The sequence below is a fragment of the Oncorhynchus kisutch genome, linkage group LG27, assembly GCF_002021735.2.
Source record: "Oncorhynchus kisutch isolate 150728-3 linkage group LG27, Okis_V2, whole genome shotgun sequence".
In the NCBI taxonomy this organism is placed as follows: Eukaryota; Metazoa; Chordata; class Actinopteri; order Salmoniformes; family Salmonidae; genus Oncorhynchus; species Oncorhynchus kisutch.
The window spans coordinates 33,709,263-33,730,077 of NC_034200.2; positions in this window are offsets into that span (position 1 = coordinate 33,709,263).

The following is a 20,815-nucleotide window of genomic DNA, read 5'->3' on the forward strand; positions in this document are numbered from 1 at the left end:
GCCTTCCTACCTGTTTAGGTAGGGTTTGACCAGAGTACATGGTGAAGCCCAGGATGACGATCTGTTACTATTACCTGGGCCTTGGCCCTGTCCCTTCCCCTACCCACACCTGTTCCTGGAGGATCTTCCTGTGACATACAAGCATATGGAATACACACAACACACACACACACAAGATATAGGTGGCCGCTAAAGGATGTCCTACCCGATTGGATGTGTTCTGCCAAGCCTCCTTTTCAAGTTGGTCTCCCAAGTTGTTGGTGGAAAGACTGAAATTCTTTCTATCTGACCGTGACATCAGGAGTTTCATAAACATACATTTATGAAGAAATTATTCATGATTTTACGATACCAAATCAACTTGTATTATTCATGCAATGTTGATTATGTAAAAGGAAAACATATGGACATGTGGAGATATTAACTCAATGACATAATTGTTTAACACCCCCGGGGCATCCGGCCCACGCCAGCTTGTGAATGGGGAAAGGCAACTCAATAACGCATTAGCCTACGGTACAGTTAGGCCTATGTTCATTAGTAACCTGAGTCTGAGCATGATGGAGGAGGAAGTTCTATATTTTCTGTGATGGAGGATTTACAGTATATTACAATATGTTTGACCATCATGTGATATCACAGGAGGCTGCTGAGGGGCGGACAGGCTCATGTTAATGGGTAGAATGAAGTGAATGGTATGTTATCAAACACAACCATTTATTCCATTCCAGGCATTAGTTTGAACCTGTCCGCCCCAATTAAGGTGCCGCCAGCCGTCTGTGTGTGCAATTTATTCATCTTATGATAAAGGGCCTTTGGAAAGTATTCCGACCCCTTGACGCTTTCCACATTTTGTTACATTACAGCTTTATTCTAAAATGGATTAAATAAAAAAAACTCCTCAGCAATCTACACACGATACCCCATAATGACATCACAATACCCCATAATGACATCACAATACCCCATAATGACAAAGTGAAAACAGGTTTTTAGAAGTTTTTTCAAATGTATTAAAAAAAAATTGGAAATTGAGCTCAGGTGCATTCTGTTTCCATTGATCATCCTTGAGATGTTTCTACAAACAGGATTGTGTCGAGGCACAGATTTGGGGAAGGGTACCAATTCCAATTTTGCTTTGCAGCATTGAAGGTCCACAGTGGCCTCCATCATTCATAAATGGAAGAGGTTTGGAACCACCAAAACTTCCTACAGCTGGCCGCCCGGACACACTGAGCAATCAGGGGAGAAGGACCTTGGTCTGGGAGGTGACCAAGAACCCAATAGTCACTCTGATAGAACTCTCGAGATCCTCTGTGGAGATGGTTGTCCTTCTGGAAGGTTCTCCCATTTCTGCAGCACTCCACCAATCAGACCTTTATGGTAGAGTGGCCAGACGGAAGCCACTCCTCAGTAAAAGGCACATGGCAGCCCACTTGGAGTTTGCCAAAAGGTACCTAAAGGACTCTCAGACCATGAGAAATCAGATTCTCTGGTCTGATGAAACCAAGATTGAACTCTTTGGCTTGAATGCCAAGTGTCACTTCTGGAGGAAACCTGGCACCATCCCTACGGTGAAGCATGGTGGTGGCAGAATCATGCTGTGGGGATGTTTTTCAGCGGCTGGGACTGGGAGGCTAGTCAGGATCGAGTCAAAGATGAACGGAGCAAAGTACAGAGAGATCCTTGATGAAAACCTGCTCCAGAGCGCTCAGGACCTCAGGCTGGGATGAAGGTTCACCTTCCACAGGACAATGACCCTAAGCACACAGCCAAGACAACGCAGGTGTGGCTTTGGGACAAGGCTCTGAATGTCCTTGAGTGACCCAGTCAGAGCCCGGATTTGAACCCGATCGAACATCTCTGGAGTGACCTGAAAATAGCTGTGCAGCAATGCTCAACATCCAAAATGACAGAGCTTGAGAGGATCTGCAGAGAAGAATGGGAGAAGCTCCCCAAATACAGGTGTGCCAAGCTTGTAGCGTCATACCCAGGCTGTAATCGCTGCAAAGGTGATTCAACTAAGTACTGTGTCAAGGGATCTGAATACTTTTGAATGCACTGTATATTTGATTCTTATGTGAACTACCGAACAAAAATATAAAAGCAACATGCAACAATTTCAAAGATTTTACTGAGTTACAGTTCATATGAGGAAATCAGACAATTAGAAAAAATTAATTAGGCCCTAATCTATGGATTTCACATGGCTGGGCAGGAATGCAGCCATGGACAGGCCTGGCAGGACATAGGCCCACCAACAAGGGAGCCAGGTACAGTCAATCAGAATGAGTTCTTCCCCACAAAAGGGCTTAATTACAGGCAGAAATACCATCATTCACGCACACACACACGATAACATTCTCACTATACACACACACACACGATAACATACTCACTATACACACACACACACACACGATAACATACTCACGATACACACACACACGATAACATACACACTATACACACACACACACGATAACATACACACTATACACACACACACACGATAACATACTCACTATACACACACACACAATAACATACACACTATACACACACACACACGATAACATACTCACTATACACACACACACACACACACGATAACATACTCACTATACACACACATACACGTGGCATTTGTAGATGTGGAGTAGTGGCCTGAAGGCACACACTTAATGTGTTGTGAAATCTGTTGTGAATGTATTGTAACCTTTTTAAAACTGTATATCTGTGTTAATGTTGCTGGACCCCAGGAAGAGTAGCTGCTGCCTTGGCAGGAACTAATGGGGATCCATAATAAACCCCAGGAAGAGTAGCTGCTGCCTTGGCAGGAACTAATGGGGATCCATAATAAACCCCAGGAAGAGTAGCTGCTGCCTTGGCAGGAACTAATGGGGATCCATAATAAACCCCAGGAAGAGTAGCTGCTGCCTTGGCAGGAACTAATGGGGATCCATAATAAACCCCAGGAAGAGTAGCTGCTGCCTTGGCAGGAACTAATGGGGATCCATAATAATCCCCAGGAAGAGTAGCTGCTGCCTTGGCAGGAACTAATGGGGATCCATAATAAACCCCAGGAAGAGTAGCTGCTGCCTTGGCAGGAACTAATGGGGATCCATAATAAACCCCAGGAAGAGTAGCTGCTGCCTTGGCAGGAACTAATGGGGATCCATAATAATCCCCAGGAAGAGTAGCTGCTGCCTTGGCAGGAACTAATGGGGATCCATAATAAACCCCAGGAAGAGTAGCTGCTGCCTTGGCAGGAACTAATGGGGATCCATAATAAACCCCAGGAAGAGTAGCTGCTGCCTTGGCAGGAACTAATGGGGATCCATAGTAAATACAAATACAAATGCTCTTGCAGTTGAATAGAAGCAAGTCCCAGTGGAAAGCCTTCCCAGAAGAATGGAGGCTGTTATAGCAGCAAAAGGGGGACCAACTCCATATTAATGCCCATGATTTTGGAATGAGATGGTCAGGTGTCCACTTACTTTTGGTCATGACATGTATCATGTTCTGTGTGTTTTACACCTTTTAACACAACATGGCCGAAGAAGAGATTGGCTATACCTTTATGGAGATGCAGAGCTCAAATGCCAATTGTTGAAAGCAAACTGCATTTTCCTTGAGGTATTTGAATAAATGACGGCTCATCTGGGCTGTTTTCTAATTGGATTATAGGGGTTCATGGAGGATAATGACCCCAATGCTGACATCTAGGCATGTCTTATTTTACCAGCTCTGCCGAGGCTCCTATAGTACCTAGCTGTGGGGACAACTACCTGTGGGGACAAATACCTGTGGGGACAACTACCTGTAGGGACAACTACCTGTAGGGACAACTACCTGTGGGGACAACTACCTGTGGGGACAACTACCTGTGGAGACAACTACCTGTAGGGACATCTACCTGTAGGGACAACTACCTGTGGGGACAACTACATGTGGGGACAACTACCTGTGGGGACATCTACCTGTGGGGACAACTACCTGTAGGGACAACTACCTGTAGGGACAACTACCTGTAGGGACAACTACCTGTGGGGACAACTACATGTGGGGACATCTACCTGTAGGGACAACTACCTGTGGGAACATCTACCTGTGGGGACAACTACCTGTGGGGACAACTACCTGTGGGGACAACTACCTGTGGGGACAACTACCTGTAGGGACAACTACCTGTAGGGACAACTACCTGTGGGGACAACTACCTGTGGGGACAACTACCTGTAGGGACAACTACCTGTGGGGACAACTACCTGTGGGGACAACTACCTGTAGGGACAACTACCTGTAGGGACAACTACCTGTAGGGACAACTACCTGTGGGGACAACTACCTGTAGGGACAACTACCTGTGGGGACAACTACATGTGGGGACAACTACCTGCGTGGACAACTACCTGTAGGGACAACTACCTGTGGGGACAACTACATGTGGGGACAACTACCTGTGGGGACAACTACCTGTAGGGACAACTACCTGTGGGGACATCTACCTGTAGGGACAACTACCTGTGGGAACATCTACCTGTGGGGACAACTACCTGTGGGGACAACTACCTGTAGGGACAACTACCTGTGGGGACAACTACCTGTGGGGACAACTACCTGTAGGGACAACTACCTGTAGGGACAACTACCTGTGGGGACAACTACCTGCGGGGACAACTACCTGTAGGGACAACTACCTGTGGGGACAACTACCTGTGGGGACAACTACCTGTAGGGACAACTACCTGTAGGGACAACTACCTGTAGGGACAACTACCTGTGGGGACAACTACATGTGGGGACAACTACCTGTGTGGACAACTACCTGTAGGGACAACTACCTGTGGGGACAACTACATGTGGGGACAACTACCTGTGGGGACAACTACCTGTAGGGACAACTACCTGTGGGGACAACTACCTGTAGGGACAACTACATGTGGGGACAACTACCTGTGGGGACAACTACCTGTAGGGACAACTACCTGTAGGGACAACTACCTGTGGGGACAACTACCTGTAGGGACAACTACCCGTAGGGACAACAACTACCTGTATTACCGGTGCAACATGTGGAGGCAAAACTGGGTACGCAATAGCCAGAAAAGCCATTTTATTTGATGGATTATCGTCAGTGGTGTAAAGTACTTAAGTAAAAATACTTTAAAGCACAACTTAAGTAGTTTTTGGGGGGTATCTGTACTTTTCTTTACAATTTATATTTTTACAGCTTTTATTTTTACTTGACTACATTCCTAAAGAAAATAATGTACTTTTTACTCCATACATTTTCTCTGACACCCAAAGTACTCATTACATATTGAATGTTTAGCAGGACAGGAAATGGTCCAATTCACACTATCAAGAAAACACATGGTCATCCCTACTGCCTCTGATCTGGCGGACTCACTAAACACACATGCTTCGTTTGTAAATGATGTCTGAGTGTTGGAGTGTGCCCCTGGCTTCTGGGAAATAAAAAAAAACAAGAAAATGGCACCATCTGGTTTGCTTAATACAAGGAATTTAAAATGATTTATACTTTTGCTTTTACTTTTTAATACTTAAGTATATTTTAGCAATTACATTCACTTTTGATACTTAAGTACATTTAAAACCAAATCCTTTTAGACTTTTACTCAAGTAGTATTTTACTGGGGAACATTCACTTTTACTTGAGTCATGTTCCATTAAGGTATCTTTACTCAAGTTTGACATTTGGGTATTTTTTCCACCAGTGCTCACTGTTATATTGATTTTTCAGTTAAGTGCATTGAGTATAGTAAGCTAATTTCAACCGCTGACACTTCATATTCCCACAGTGACTAAAAACATGTCTGTCATATTATTTGTATGTCTTTGTAGGCTTTTGTCATATTCCAATCTAAAACATGCATAATATCAAACACTAGAAATGTTGCTCTTTCAAATGTGGTTATATGGTAAGAGAGACGTCTAATTCATACAGTCAATGATCCCTCTCTCTCTCTCTCTCTCTCTCTCTCTCTCTCTCTCTCTCTCAGTTGTCATCCTCCCTACACTCTTAGACAAAAATTGTTTTACAAGGGTTCTGCAACTGTCCCCATTGGAGAACCCTTTTGATTTCAGATAGAACCCTTTCTGTTTCCAGGAATAACTATTTTGGGTTCCATGTAGAACCCACTGTGGAAAGGGTTCTACATGCAACCCAAAAGGGTTCTGCCTGGAACCAAAATGGTTCAACCTGGAACCAAAAGGGTTCTACCTAGAACCAAAAGGGTTCTACCTGGAACCAAAAGGGGTTCTTCAAAGGGTTCTCCTATGGGCACAGCCAAATAAACATTTTTGGTTCTAGATAGCACCTTTTTTTTCTAAGAGTGTACAATAAAGAGGCGCCTCCATATTTCCTAGTTCCTGGCCTGTCTGCGTTTACCATCATCCTCTACTCCAATGTCGTTGAGATTGTTGGTGAGCTTCACAGCCTATAATTGTTTCCAGGCAGGAGGACAGGAGCCTGCTGTCTCATGGCAGATGAAGGCCGCATCCCAAATGGTACCCTATTTCCTACATAGTACACTACTTTTGACCAGGGCCCATACGGTGCCATTTGGGATGCAAACAAAGAACCAAGTGATTTATTGAACTGAGACATGAACAACTTGGGAGTCTTAAAGAAAAACATTCGATTCCATTCAACCCTCTCAGCTAGCCTGCCGATGTGATGTTGCAAAGACAGTAAAGAAATGCAGGGATTTGGGGTTGGAGTCCTTGGAAAGTGAAATATTTTGGATAGCCTTTTGTTTTACTTTTGATAATATGTGCAGACTTGTTACCAGGTTAAGATTTTGTGGTGTTTTATGAATAAATCAACCAAACCTCCAACAGCAGCAGTGATAAAGTCCATGTGACAGTACACCCCTTTGCACTCATGGCAACAGCAGCAGTGATAAAGTCCATGTGACAGTACACCCCTTTGCACTCATGGCAACAGCAGCAGTGATAAAGTCCATGTGACAGTACACCCCTTTGCACTCATGGCAACAGCAGCAGTGATAAAGTCCATGTGACAGTACACCCCTTTGCACTCATGGCAACAGCAGCAGTGATAAAGTCCATGTGACAGTACACCCCTTTGCACTCATGGCAACAGCAGCAGTGATAAAGTCCATGTGACAGTACACCCCTTTGCACTCATGGCAACAGCAGCAGTGATAAAGTCCATGTGACAGTACACCCCTTTGCACTCATGGCAACAGCAGCAGTGATAAAGTCCATGTGACAGTACACCCCTTTGCACTCATGGCAACAGCAGCAGTGATAAAGTCCATGTGACAGTACACCCCTTTGCACTCATGGCAACAGCAGCAGTGATAAAGTCCATGTGACAGTACACCCCTTTGCACTCATGGCAACAGCAGCAGTGATAAAGTCCATGTGACAGTACACCCCTTTGCACTCATGGCAACAGCAGCAGTGATAAAGTCCATGTGACAGTACACCCCTTTGCACTCATGGCAACAGCAGCAGTGATAAAGTCCATGTGACAGTACACCCCTTTGCACTCATGGCAACAGCAGCAGTGATAAAGTCCATGTGACAGTACACCCCTTTGCACTCATGGCAACAGCAGCAGTGATAAAGTCCATGTGACAGTACACCCCTTTGCACTCATGGCAACAGCAGCAGTGATAAAGTCCATGTGACAGTACACCCCTTTGCACTCATGGCAACAGCAGCAGTGATAAAGTCCATGTGACAGTACACCCCTTTGCACTCATGGCAACAGCAGCAGTGATAAAGTCCATGTGACAGTACACCCCTTTGCACTCATGGCAACAGCAGCAGTGATAAAGTCCATGTGACAGTACACCCCTTTGCACTCATGGCAACAGCAGCAGTGATAAAGTCCATGTGACAGTACACCCCTTTGCACTCATGGCAACAGCAGCAGTGATAAAGTCCATGTGACAGTACACCCCTTTGCACTCATGGCAACAGCAGCAGTGATAAAGTCCATGTGACAGTACACCCCTTTGCACTCATGGCAACAGCAGCAGTGATAAAGTCCATGTGACAGTACACCCCTTTGCACTCATGGCAACAGCAGCAGTGATAAAGTCCATGTGACAGTACACCCCTTTGCACTCATGGCAACAGCAGCAGTGATAAAGTCCATGTGACAGTACACCCCTTTGCACTCATGGCAACAGCAGCAGTGATAAAGTCCATGTGACAGTACACCCCTTTGCACTCATGGCAACAGCAGCAGTGATAAAGTCCATGTGACAGTACACCCCTTTGCACTCATGGCAACAGCAGCAGTGATAAAGTCCATGTGACAGTACACCCCTTTGCACTCATGGCAACAGCAGCAGTGATAAAGTCCATGTGACAGTACACCCCTTTGCACTCATGGCAACAGCAGCAGTGATAAAGTCCATGTGACAGTACACCCCTTTGCACTCATGGCAACAGCAGCAGTGATAAAGTCCATGTGACAGTACACCCCTTTGCACTCATGGCAACAGCAGCAGTGATAAAGTCCATGTGACAGTATACCCCTTTGCACTCATGGCAACAGCAGCAGTGATAAAGTCCATGTGACAGTACACCCCTTTGCACTCATGGCAACAGCAGCAGTGATAAAGTCCATGTGACAGTACACCCCTTTGCACTCATGGCAACAGCAGCAGTGATAAAGTCCATGTGACAGTACACCCCTTTGCACTCATGGCAACAGCAGCAGTGATAAAGTCCATGTGACAGTACACCCCTATGCACTCATGGCAACAGCAGCAGTGATAAAGTCCATGTGACAGTACACCCCTTTGCACTCATGGCAACAGCAGCAGTGATAAAGTCCATGTGACAGTACACCCCTTTGCACTCATGGCAACAGCAGCAGTGATAAAGTCCATGTGACAGTACACCCCTTTGCACTCATGGCAACAGCAGCAGTGATAAAGTCCATGTGACAGTACACCCCTTTGCACTCATGGCAACAGCAGCAGTGATAAAGTCCATGTGACAGTACACCCCTTTGCACTCATGGCAACAGCAGCAGTGATAAAGTCCATGTGACAGTACACCCCTTTGCACTCATGGCAACAGCAGCAGTGATAAAGTCCATGTGACAGTACACCCCTTTGCACTCATGGCAACAGCAGCAGTGATAAAGTCCATGTGACAGTACACCCCTTTGCACTCATGGCAACAGCAGCAGTGATAAAGTCCATGTGACAGTACACCCCTTTGCACTCATGGCAACAGCAGCAGTGATAAAGTCCATGTGACAGTACACCCCTTTGCACTCATGGCAACAGCAGCAGTGATAAAGTCCATGTGACAGTACACCCCTTTGCACTCATGGCAACAGCAGCAGTGATAAAGTCCATGTGACAGTACACCCCTTTGCACTCATGGCAACAGCAGCAGTGATAAAGTCCATGTGACAGTACACCCCTTTGCACTCATGGCAACAGCAGCAGTGATAAAGTCCATGTGACAGTACACCCCTTTGCACTCATGGCAACAGCAGCAGTGATAAAGTCCATGTGACAGTACACCCCTTTGCACTCATGGCAACAGCAGCAGTGATAAAGTCCATGTGACAGTACACCCCTTTGCACTCATGGCAACAGCAGCAGTGATAAAGTCCATGTGACAGTACACCCCTTTGCACTCATGGCAACAGCAGCAGTGATAAAGTCCATGTGACAGTACACCCCTTTGCACTCATGGCAACAGCAGTAGGCAATTCATTCCTAAGACCAATTCAAAGAGGGCTTAGTGCCAGCGTCAGATGATACAACTAATGATGAAATTACATATTTTCTCCCTCAGGTAACCTGCGTTTTATGGGATACTCAACATGGCTACTGTTCTCCAGTCTACTTGCAGCTAGTGAGACATAAACATTCTGTGAGTGTTAGTGGTTTTTCCTGTTGCTGCACTGTAGGCCTATACCCAGTCATTTGAACGGTAAGTAAATGATTTACAATTGTGTGTGTGTGTGTGTGTGTGTGTGTGTGTGTGGGTGTGTGTGTGTGTGTGTGTGTGTGTGTGTGTGTGTGAGAGAGAGAGAGAGAGAGAGAGAGAGAGAGAGAGAGAGAGAGAGAGAGAGAGAGCTTGATAGAGAAAGAGATGGATGGCGTGGTCCTGTTATTTTTATAGTCAATGATTCGGTCACACAATCTAGACCTATTTAATCTATGTGTTGGTACTGGCGCAGGAGCAGGTTCCTCCATCTTTTGCTTCCTCACAAGGGGCAGCCGTTTTCGCCTCCATCATGACATGTCGCCAAGCTGTCCTCCTGGTTGGTCAGTCACTCTTTATTCCTCATATGTCATCATACTCTTATTAGTACTGTGGCTTCATCTGCTACAACATAAACAAGTGTATCTTATCGTAAAGGCCCAGTGCAGAAGAAAATAGATTTTCCTGTGTATAAGTTTATATATATTTCCACACTATGAGGTTTATTAATACTGTGAAATGGCGAAAATTATTATAATTCCCGTTTAGAGTAAGAACTGTTTGGAAAGACCACCTGAAATTTCAGCCTGTTAAGGTTAGGCTTATATTTAAAATCAGTTTTTATAAATTTGTGTCTGTGCCTCCAGAACAAGATTCACGATGAAAAACGCTAACCGGCTGTTTTTAAGTCTGTTTTCTTCCGTTTGATGCCTAATGAACACAACCTTGGTATCGTCTCTATTTGCAGGGTCAGTGGTGTTTACCATCACCAATACCACCACCACCACCATCACCACCACCATCACCACCATCATCACCATCACCATCATCACCATCACCACCATCATCACCATCACCAATACCAAAACCACCACCATCACCACCACCATCACCATCACCACCATCATCACCATCACCACCATCACCATCATCACCATCACCACCATCACCATCACCACCATCATCACTGCCACCACCACCACCATCTTCACCATCACCACCATCACCATCACCACCATCACCACCATCACCAATACCACCACCATCACCACCATCACCAATACCACCACCATCACCACCATCACCAATACCACTACCATCACCACCATCACCAATACCACCACCATCACCACCACCACCACCATCACCACCACCATCACCACCATCACCAATACCACCACCATCACCACCACCACCATCACCACCATCACCAATACCACCACCATCACCACCACCACCACCATCACCACCATCACCACTATCATCACCATCACCACCATCATCACCATCACCACCATCACCATCACCCCCATCATCACTGCCACCACCACCACCATCACCACCACCACCATCATCACCATCACCACCACCACCATCACCACCACCACCATCATCACCATCACCACCACCATCACCATCACCACCACCATCACCATCATCACCATCACGCCATCACCACCATCACCATCACCACCATCACCACCATCATCACCATCCCCATCATCACCATCACCACCACCATCACCATCATCACCATCACGCCATCACCACCATCACCACTCTCACCATCACCACCATCACCACCATCACCAATACCACCACCATCACCACCACCACCACCATCACCACCATCACCAATACGACCACCATCACCACCATCACCAATACCACCACCATCACCACCATCACCACCACCACCATCACCACCATCACCAATACCACCACCATCACCACCACCATCACCATCACCACCATCACCATCACCACCATCATCACCATCACCATCACCACCACCACCACCATCATCACCATCACCACCACCACCATCACTGCCACCACCACCACCACCACCACCATCATCACCATCACCACCACCACCATCACCACCACCATCATCACCATCACCACCACCATCACCATCATCACCATCACGCCATCACCACCATCACCATCACCATCACCACCATCATCACCATCACCATCATCACCATCACCACCACCATCACCATCATCACCATCACGCCATCACCACCATCACCACCATCACCACCATCACCATCACCACCGCCATCACCAAAACTATCACCACCATCACCACCATCATCAACATCATCACCACCATCATCACCATCACCACTATCACCATCCCCACCACCACCATCATCAACACCACCATCACCACTATCACCATCACCACCACCACCATCATCAACACCATCACCAAAGCTATCACCACCATCCCCATCACCACCACCACCATCATCAACACCATCACCACCACCACCACCACCATCACCATCATCACCATCACCATCATCACCCAGATCACCATCGTAATCACTATCACCATCACCACCACCACCACCATCATCAACACCATCACCAAAGCTATCACAACCATCACCACCACCACCATCACCATCTCCATCACCACCATCACCACTATCACCACCACTACCGTCATCAACACCATCACCACCATCATCATTACCACCACCATCACCCCACCACCATCATCAACACTGTTACCATACCACCACCATCACTATCATCACCATCACCATCACCACACCCATCAACCGTATCATCATCACCACCATTTTCACCACCACCTAGATAATCAACCCTCCAATGTTTACCCACTACAGCTCTATGCTTCACGAATTCTAACCTACACAGCAAACATCCATTCTTATGCATGTATTTTCAATCTCCTGTTCAGAGTTAGTGGGTACATTAACACTAGCCTACAGTATATGATGTTATTAAACTTGCATATGCATACTAATTCATAACTCATATATACATACTTTATAAAACCAATGTACACACTTGGAAACATTTGTAAAACACTGCACCCTCAACACCCTCACAAATTAAAATGCTGAAATGTTTTACTCAACCATCTCAGCACCCCTCCCTGCCCTTTTCCTCTCCTCCCTCTCCTCCCTCTCCTCCCCCTCTTCCAAACCGTCATGTGTCTGATGTGGATCCTACTCCAGTTCGTGGTGCTGGCCCTGTACTGGGACATACCACCTGTCAGCTCCGGGGAGGAGGGTATGGCTGTGGGAGAGATCAAGAGAGACCTAGAGACGTACGGGGCGATCAGATAGAGATCTTTCCAAGAAGGTGTGCTGTTAGTTTCTCATCATCTTGTCTGTTGAGTAGGAAGAGATGTCACTGTCTATTAGTGCATGTTAGGTGTCTCCTGTATCGATTCTGTCTCAAGTATCTGTTATGTGCCAGCTTGTATGTGTGTGTGCGAGGCTGTGTGTGTGTGTGCGTGTGTGCGTGTGCGCGCGCGCGTGCGGGTGTGCGTGCGCGCACGTGCGTGTGTGTGTGTGTGTGTGTGTGCGTGCGTGTGTGTGTGCGCGTGTGTGTGTGTGTCACACTCTTCAACCAGACAGCGCTGGAGGTGAGAGCAGCTGCAAAACTGTAGGACTACATCGTTTTTTTATTATCATAAGACAATTATACAATTTTGACTTTGCAGCTTGATCATAGAGTGGGTGCTGAGAGCCCTTTCCCATCAAGGGTGCGTTTGGAAATTCACTCTGGCTAGCTAAATTCACTCTGGAGATCTTTGTGGGCTATACTCGGCCTTGTCTCAGGGTAGTAGGTTGGTGGTTGAAGATATCCCTCTAGTGGTGTCGGGGGCTGTGTTTTGACAAAGTGGTTGGGGTTATATCCTGCCTGTTTGGCTCTGTCCGGGGTTATCGTCAGACAGGGCCACAGTGTCTCCCGACCCCTCATTTCTCAGCCTCCAGTATTTATCCTGCAATAGTTTATGTGTTAGGGGAGTATTTCTCCTGTCTTATCCGGTGTCCTGTGTGAATTTAAGTATGCTCCCTCTAATTCTCTCATTCTCTCTTTCTCTCTCTCTCTCTCTCTCTCGCTCTCTCTCTCTCTCTCTCTCTCTCTCTCTCTCTCTCTCTCGCTCTCTCTCTCTCTCTCTCTCTCGGAGGACCTGAGCCCTAGGACCATGCCTCAGAACTACCTGGCCTGATGACTCCTTGCTGTCTCCAGTCCACCTGCTCATGCTGTTGCTCCAGTTTTAACTGTTCTGCCTGCACCTACGGAACCCTGACCTGTTCACCTGACGTGGTACCTTGTCCCGGACCTGCTGTTTTGGACTCTCTCTACCGCACCTGCTGTCGAACTCTGAATGTTCGGCTATGAAAAGCCAACTGACATTTACTCATTATGTGCTGACCTGTTGCACCCTCTACAACCACTGTGATTATTATTATCTGACCCTGCTGGTCATTTATGAACGTTTGAACATCTTGGCCATGTTCTGTTATAATCTCCACCCGGCACAGCCAGAAGAGGACTGGCCACCCCTCAGAGCCTGGTTCCTCTCTAGGTTTCTAATCTCCACCCGGCACAGCCAGAAGAGGACTGGCTACCCCACATAGCCTGGTTCCTCTCTAGGTTTCTAATCTCCACCCGGCACAGCCAGAAGAGGACTGGCTACCCCACATAGCCTGGTTCCTCTCTAGGTTTCTAATCTCCACCCGGCACAGCCAGAAGAGGACTGGCTACCCCACATAGCCTGGTTCCTCTCTAGGTTTCTAATCTCCACCCGGCACAGCCAGAAGAGGACTGGCTACCCCTCATACCCTGGTTCCTCTCTAGGTTTCTTCCTAGGTTCCGGCCTTTCTAGGGAGTTTTTCCTAGCCACCGTGCTTCTCCATCTGCATTGCTTGCTGTTTGGGGTTTTAGGCTGGGTTTCTGTACAGCACTTTGTGACATCGGCTGATGTAAAAAGGGATTTATAAATACATTTCATTGATTGATTGATACTCCAGTAAACATCAGCCAAAAAGCGTAATCAAATTGTTGCCAGTAACACAGTTACAGTCATTTACCCCTTAAACAACATGAAACATGCATAACCAGCTCTGCTATAATGGTCAGAGTGAGGTATTCTTTCATTTGTGTCTTAAAGTAGGTTGCAAGCTAGCCAACGTTAGCCAGTTAGCTTGGGTACTTGACTGGGGTCAGAAGGCTTGGATCAACCCTACTCCTCCGCTCTGAATTTACGATTTACTAACAGACAGTCTGACAACTCTCTGAATTTATGAACGACCCAGAGTGCACTCTGACACTCCACAGCGAATTTACAAACGCAGCCAAAGAAGTAAAGAAATTGTGATGTAATTTCCCTGTCTTCCCCTCCCTCTCTAGACCATGGTGACTGACCCAGCACTTCAGCGAGCTGGCCAACAGCCTGATGTACAGCCTGTGTGGCGTTGAGGTGATCCTGGGCTTCTTCTTGGTGCGTTGGTTCAGCTGCCAGGTGGAGGATCGCATGGTGCCGGCTGTCTGCAGTGTAACCTGCATCTGGTGCCTCATCTTCCTGGCCAACCCCCAGGGTGAGTGGGTGAGAGTAGGGTGAAGATACCCCTCGACTTTACCCCACTAATGGGTAATGTTAGGGTTGGGGGAGGGGGAAGATCTGTACCTAGGGGAAATTTCACCTCAGAGTAAGTGGCTGAGAGAGCCTGCATGTACCACCACCACCCACTGTGTGTTGCATGTCATTCCATACCCAGGTTTGATGTGAGACTCTAAAGTCACAGCAGAGAAAACACAAGGTGTTTGACTTACACGGCCACCGTTTGACTCATGACATGGCAGTTTGACTCCGTATCACTCCTGTTACGTAAGCAGATGTGATCATTGCATGTATTGGATCATTGAGCTGGATAAAATCATGATTTATGGTTAAGACCTGTTATTTCCTTGAAGGAATACAAAGATTGATATTAAAGATTTATTTAAAAAATCATGAATGAAATGTTTTAGCTTTTGCTTTTGTTTTATTAAAGGTCCAGTACAGCTGTTTTTATATCAATTTCAAATCATTTCTGGATAACAATTAAGTACATTACTGTCATTGTTTTCAATTAAAATTGTCAAAAATAAACAAAAATAGCTACTTAGCAAAAAGCAATTTCTCTAACAAGAATTTTGCTAGGACTTCCTGCTAAAGGTCTGAGCGGGGAGGGGGAAACTGAAAACTAGCTGTTATTAGCAGAGAGGTTTGGAATTCACTTTCTTATTGGTCTATTAACTCATTTACCGCCTGGTGATGTCATCAAAATTCCATCCCATCAAAACAGACTGAAATTTCAGGTGGTCTTTTCAAATAGTTCTTACACTAAAAGAGCATTATCATAATTTTCACATCTTCACAGGATTATTCCAACCTCATAGTGTGGAAATACATCTATAAAATCACGTTTTTGTCTCCACTTCTGAAAACGTGCCAACAATGCATTTGTGTGAAGGCTTAGTCAATCTCAGTGAATCAAGCCATTTGACTAACCCCCCTAGGCAATGAGGCAATGAGGTTCTGACTCATGGCAATGCTGAGATTGATTAGGGGAATGATCATTAACTAGAGGAGGCCACGATGCTCTCAAATCACTAAATGGTCATTTGTTTTACAGGAAATAGAGGTCATTAATCACTACAATGAATGGGATTGTGCATGTGTGTGTGTGTGTGTTTGTGTGTTTGTGTGTGTGTGTGTGTGTGTGTGTGTGTGTGTGTGTGTGTGTGTACGTGCGTGCGTGTGTGTGTGTGCGTGTGTACGTGCGTGCGTGCGTGTGTGTACACACGTGCGTGCGTGTGTGTATATGTACAGTACATGTGTGTGTGTGTGTGTGTTCCTGGTAGTGTCTAAGGTTCAGTCAAGACGTGAGGGGATCTGTTGGGGGGCTGGCGACTATCCCGGGGCCTCTCTGGGCAGGAGGGCTGACTGGTAACATATCTGATACTTGGAACGATGCTGGCTCTTCTCCTTATACGTCACAGTAAGTAGTCAGTGTACGGTGTGCACTGCTGAACTCTACCCTGCTGTCAACCTGAAAGACAGCTGAAGCCCTAAAAAAAAGGTTAAAGGTGAGATGATATGACACAAATATCTCCCATCTTCTATGAGAAGGTCAATGAATGCACATCACAATGAACGTGTGGTGTGTGTCTAAACTGCGAAAAGCAGAAGAGATCCAACCAATTACTTATATGTATCCAACACACTTTTACACTCTGTGGGGTTCATTCTACTATACCAACATTCAACTTTGCACCTTTTAGCGAACCTGTTTGATATATAGTTGTTATTTGTGTTTCTGTAGTGTAGAGTCTGTCTATATTTACCAAAGGATGTAGACATGAATATATAACGGTCTATTATGGCTGTACACAAGGGGGCGCCGTCACGCTCTGTGTGGAAATTCAGAGTAATGTAATTGATGTTAAATAAATCAAGTTTTCAAACAGTTATTTACAGTGCACATGTTAATGGAGAACATTTGTATTTCTTCCCTTTCCTAGAATAGATAGTGTTGTGCTTGGAGGAACTAACTTTCCCCTCTCATTTAGCCCTCTCAGATCAGCGCTAGATGTTCAACGTAGCCAAGGCGTTTCCCAAACTAAGTAACAGAAAAAAATATTTTGTGTTGCTTATGTAGAGAGGAAGTGCATATTTCTATCCTTATTTTGGATATTTGAACTTGAACATTTGAAAACATTTACAATGGACAATAAACAAAGTTTCACATATACTGTGAGATTTACTCCATAACGTTTAGTAATCAAAACGAAAAAACAAGCATCATCAATTAGTGTTGCGATTGCAGTGACATTCTTTTTAGCGTTGATGTAAAGTACTTAAGTAAAAAATACTTTAAAGTACTATTTAAGTAGTTTTTTTTAGGTATCTGTACTTTACTTTACTATTTATATTTGTGACTAATTTTACTTTTACTTCACTACTTTCCTAAAGAAAATAATGTACTTTTTACTCCATACATTTTCCCCTGACATCCAAAAATACGTTTTCAATGCATAGCAGGACAGGAAAGTGGTCAAATTCCCTCACTTATCAAGAGATCCCTGGTCATCCTTACTGCCTCTGACCTGGAGGACTCTCTAAACACAAATGCTTCGTTTGTAAATGATGTCTGCGTATTGCAGTGTGCCCCTGGCTAAAAATCATTGTTGTGCCATCTGATTTTGTTCTTATAAGCAATTTGAAATTATTTATACTTTTAATTTGACTTTTGATGCTTAGGTATATTTATGGAATTAGATTTAATTTTGATACTTAAGTATATTTAAAACCAAATTTATTTAACCAGGGAAGTCAGTTAAGAACAAATTCTTATTTTCAATGATGGCCTAGGAACAGTGGGTTAACTGCCTTGTTGAGGGGCAGAATCACAGATTTTTACCTTGTCAGCTCAGGGATTTGAACTTGCAACCTTTTGGTTACTAGTCCAAAGGCTACCCTGCCACCAAAAAATACTTTTAGACTTTTTCTCAAGTAATATTTTTCTGGGTGACTTTCCCTTTTACTTAATTAAGTCATTTTCTATTAATGTATCTTTACTTTTACTCAAGTATGACAATTGGGTACTTTCCCAATCACTGCTTTTTAGCCCTATTAATCCTCGACTGTCCGAAATGCACCACTAGGGGGCACTGTGTGCCCTGCAGAAAAGCGAAATGCTTGGAGTGTTAAGGATCCGTAGCTAAATCTGCTTCACACAGACAGGTTGTAGGCTATAATCCTGTGATCAGATTTATGAAATCGTGTTCAGGTTGTATCCAACTAGACTCTATAACTGTCAATAAGTCACGACTAATCACAATGACAAAAATGGGAAAGTCCATGTCCTTGTATCTTACATACACCCTGATGGAAAGTTAGGTGGGTCATGAAATATTAAAGGCCTACATGTAACAGCCATTAGACTGAAAGTTCTTTGTTTTTACAGCAGATGAAGTGTCTATATGTTGAGGTGAATCTTCTAGACCAGGGGTGTCGAACTCATTTTGATTAAAAACTCAGCAAAAAGAAAAACATTCTCTCACTGCCAACTGCGTTTATATTTAGCAAACTTAACATGTGTAAATATTCTTATGAACATAACAAGATTCAACAACTGAGACATAAACTGAACAAGTTCCATAGACATGTAACTAGCAGAAATGGAATAATGTGTCCCTGAACAAAGGGGGGGGGGGGGGGGGGGGGGTCAAAATCATAAGTAACAGTCAGTATCTGGTGTGGAAACCAGCTGCATTACGTACTGCAGTGCATCTCCTCCTCATGGACTGCACCAGATTTGCCAGTTCTTGCTGTCAGATGTTACCCCACTCTTCCACCAAGGCACCTGCAAGTTCCAGGACATTTCTGGGGGGAATGGCCCTAGCCCTCACCCTCCGATCCAACAGGTCCCAGACGTGCTCAATGGGATTGAGATCCATGCTCTTCGTTGGCCATGGCAGAACACTGACATTCCTGCCTTGCAGGAAATCACGCACAGAAAAAGCAGTATGGCTGGTGGCATTGTCATGCCGGAGGGTCAGGTCAGGATGAGCCTGAGGGAAGGGTACCACATGAGGGAGGAGGATGTCTTCCCTGTAACGCACAGCGTTGAGTTTGCCTGCAATGACAACAAGCTCAGTCCGATGATGCTGTGACACACCGCCCTAGACCATGATGGACCCTCCACCTCCAAATCGATCCTGCTCCAGCATACGGGCCTTGGTGTAAGGCTCATTCCTTCAACGATAAATGTGAATCTGACTATCACCCTTGGTGAGACAAAACCGTGACTCGTCAGTGAAGAGCACTCTTTGCCAGTCCTGTCTGGTCCAGCGATGGTGAGTTTGTGCCCAAAGGCGACATTGTGGCCGGTGATGTCTGGAGAGGACCTGCCTTAAAACAGGTACAAGCCCTCAGTCCAGCCCCTCTCACCCTATTGTGGACAGTCTGAGCACTGATGGAGGGATTGTGCGTTCCTGGTGTAACTCAGGCAGTTGCTGTTGCAATCTTTTACCTGTCCCGCAGGTGTGATGTTCGAATGTACCGATCCTGTGCAGGTGTTGTTACACGTAGTCTGCCACTGTGAGGACGATCAGCTGTCGTGCCTTAGACATGCTGCAAGGAGGCATGAGGACTGCAGATGTGGCCAGGGCAATAAATTGCAATGTCCGTACTGTGAGACGCCTAAGACAGCACTACAGGGATTTTTCTTAGGCGTCTCACAGTACGGACATTGTAATTTATTGCCCTGGCCACATCTGCAGTCCTCATGCCTCCTTGCAGCATGCCTATTGCACTTTCATGCAGATGAGCAGGGCCCCTGGGCATCTTTCCTTTGGTGTTTTTCAGAGTCAGTAGAAAGACCTCTTTAGTGTCCTAAGTTTTCATAACTGTGACCTTAATTGCCTACCGTCTGTAAGCTGTTAGTGTCTTAACGACCGTTCCACAGGTGGATGTTCATTAATTGTTCATGGTTCATTGAATAAGCATGGGAAACAGTGTTTAAACTCTTTACAATGAGTATCTGTGAAGTTATTTGGATTTGTACAAATTATCTTTGAAAGACAGGGTCCTGAAAAAGGGACGTTCCTTTTTTAGCTGAGTTTATTTCCTTGGCATCAAAATATGCCAAAAAAAGTCCTCTATCCATCGTTTTGGGAATTTCCGATGCTCCCTGGTTGTCTAGTGATTATTAACGAGTTGGACAGTGAAGAAACTGTGCAAATATAAGCCCCTTATCATTTCTACACAGTTTTGATTTGGGTTAAGTAATATAAAAATATATATATTTGTATATATGTTTTCCTCAAACAACCCGCGGGCCGTATCCGGTCCCTGGGCCGTATGTTTGACACCCCTGTTCTAGACACTAGAAGGCTAGTTAGGACAGTATGACATAATCGCTGAGTATATTGCAGTAATGCAGGTTTCACGGCATAGACATACTCTAATATCAAAGTAAATTAAGGAGACTACACTCTTAGAAAACAAGGTGCTATCTAGAACCTC